Below are 982 nucleotides of genomic sequence, written 5' to 3'. Positions count from 1 at the left end.
CTTGAGCGGTCGCATAACTCACTTAATACGTAGTGCCTGATGTCATAGTATTTGTTTGTATTCTCCATATTATTATTTCCTTTTTATATTGGCATGCTTGTCAATATTCGTATTCATACTTACTGTTGTACGTATATTTCTTTCTTCTTATTTTGTACTTGCTTAGCAAATTCACCCCTGACAATTACTATTATTGTAACTGCTTATGTATATACCTTTCTTCTTTCTGTACCCCACTCCTGTAATTACCCTGTCAAAGTGTTGACAGTATGTTGACATAAATAAACCAAAATAAATACCGGGCCGACCGGCCGCGGAGGGGGAGCAGGCTGTAAGCACTCCGCCAACTGGCAAAAATTAGTTTAATATCTTAGTACCAAATACATACCGTATCAGATATTCAACTGATAAAAACAGATCCTACACTATGACCCACGTCGGCCATTTCTACGTTCGCACCACCCTTTCTTTTTAGGCGTTCCAAGCGCTTGTGTATTTTCTCTCCTTTCCTACCGCTCTCTCATGGTGGCGGTCCCGTAAGCGTGCTGCGCGCCAGAACCGCAAGACGGAAAGAAAGGTGAATCGTTCACGTAGCCTCGATCGCGGAACGTTTCACCAGAGGAACGGCCAGGTTTCACAGAGAGTATGTCGGGAACCAATTTTTTGTGGTCTGTGTTGCGTGTGAGTACTTGTCGCTTTCGAGTGACCGCACAACCATTGCTGCACTGCGGGACGTCCACCAACGTATGATCGCCTTGGCTGCGGTGAAGCAGTGTGCGCCCTCGGATTGCGGTAAGGTGCGTGCCTGTCCTACTAGCCGCGCTTCGTTAGTAAAAGGTGTCGTGCCGCATTTTGCAACAATAAATGGGTATGTATACCCCCGGTTCCTCACCATCTTCCGAGGTTGAACATGGTGAAGGAGCCACTAGTTAATCCTCGCCTTCCACTTGCGTGCGTACAGAGTTTGACGCATGGCACGCAC

At 46.5% G+C, this 982-nt stretch overlaps 1 pseudogene; it reads right to left on the bottom strand.

Annotated features, from left to right (window-relative positions):
• Positions 1–291: 291 nt before the first annotated feature.
• On the bottom strand, positions 292–445 carry LOC142580646 (U2 spliceosomal RNA; annotated as a pseudogene).
• Between the last annotated feature and the right edge of the window lie 537 nt (positions 446–982).

Source organism: Dermacentor variabilis, chromosome 4 (assembly GCF_050947875.1).
Source record: "Dermacentor variabilis isolate Ectoservices chromosome 4, ASM5094787v1, whole genome shotgun sequence".
In the NCBI taxonomy this organism is placed as follows: Eukaryota; Metazoa; Arthropoda; class Arachnida; order Ixodida; family Ixodidae; genus Dermacentor; species Dermacentor variabilis.
This window is presented reverse-complemented; position numbering and strand designations above follow the sequence as displayed.